Genomic DNA, 1,250 nt, shown 5'->3' with positions numbered 1-1,250 from the left:
TTTATCGACGAAGTACTGGTCAATTCTACTATACCATGCTCGAGGAGCTTGCTTCAAGCCATATAGAGCCTTCTTCAATCGTAGCACTTTGTTTTCGTTGCCCTTGCTCATGAACCCTTCTGGCTGCTCCACATAGATCTCTTCTTGAAGTACTCCATTGAGGAATGCAGACTTGACATCTAGCTGGTAAATGCTCCATCCTCTTTTTGTTGCAAGAGCTATTAGAGCTCTTATAGTATCTAGACGAGCAACTGGAGCAAATGTCTCATTATAGTCGATTCCTGGTTGTTGGGAGTAGCCCTTGGCTACTAATCTCGCCTTGTGCTTCTGTATAGTGCCATCAGGATTGAGCTTTGTTTTATACACCCATTTTACTCCGATGATGTCTTTATCTTTTGGACAATCTACTAGCTCCCACGTGTTGTTTTTCTCGATCATCTTTATCTCTTCTTCCATTGCCTTGACCCATACTTCTTGCCTTGATGCTTCTTCAAAGCTTCCAGGTTCAACTATGGCCAAGTTGCATGTCTCATATATATCTACTAAGGATCTTACTCGTCTCGGAGAAGATTCTGGTGAAGATTGTTCATGTGGGAGTGTAGTTGGCGTACCTGGATCTTCTGTTGCTTCTTCTACTTCCCCAGTTACTTGTGGTTGTTGTGTTGGTATGGAGATGTTGTGTCTCTCAATCTTGCCTTCATTCCAGTTCCAAGCGGCACTTTCATCAACTTCAACATCTCGACTGATGATAAGTTTCTTCGTTTCTAGATTGTATATGCGATAGCCTTTTGACTGTGTGCTATATCCCAAGAAGATGCCTCTTATCGTCTTGTCTTCTAGTTTGTGTCTCTTTTCTTTTGGGACATGTATATAACATATGGATCCAAAGACTCTTAGATGTTTAGCTGATGGCTTTCTACCGCTCCAAGCTTCTATAAGAGTTTTACCTTCGACTGCCTTTGTTGGACATCTGTTCATTATGTAGATAGCTGTGTAAACTGCTTCGGCCCAAAAGGTGTTTGGCAAACCTTTCTCCTTGAGCATCGATCTAGCCATCTCCATGACGGTGCGATTTTTCCTTTCAGACACCCCATTTTGTTGTGGAGTGTAAGCAACTGTGAGTTGACGCTCAATGCCTTCGTCCTCACAAAATTTATCAAATTGGTGAGAGTTGTACTCTTTGCCACGATCGCTTCTGAGTACTTTTATATGTTTCCCGCTTTGCTTCTCGACAAAGGCCTTGAACTTCT

The sequence above is a fragment of the Lupinus angustifolius genome, chromosome LG02 (assembly GCF_001865875.1).
Source record: "Lupinus angustifolius cultivar Tanjil chromosome LG02, LupAngTanjil_v1.0, whole genome shotgun sequence".
Taxonomy (NCBI): domain Eukaryota; kingdom Viridiplantae; phylum Streptophyta; class Magnoliopsida; order Fabales; family Fabaceae; genus Lupinus; species Lupinus angustifolius.
This window is presented reverse-complemented; position numbering follows the sequence as displayed.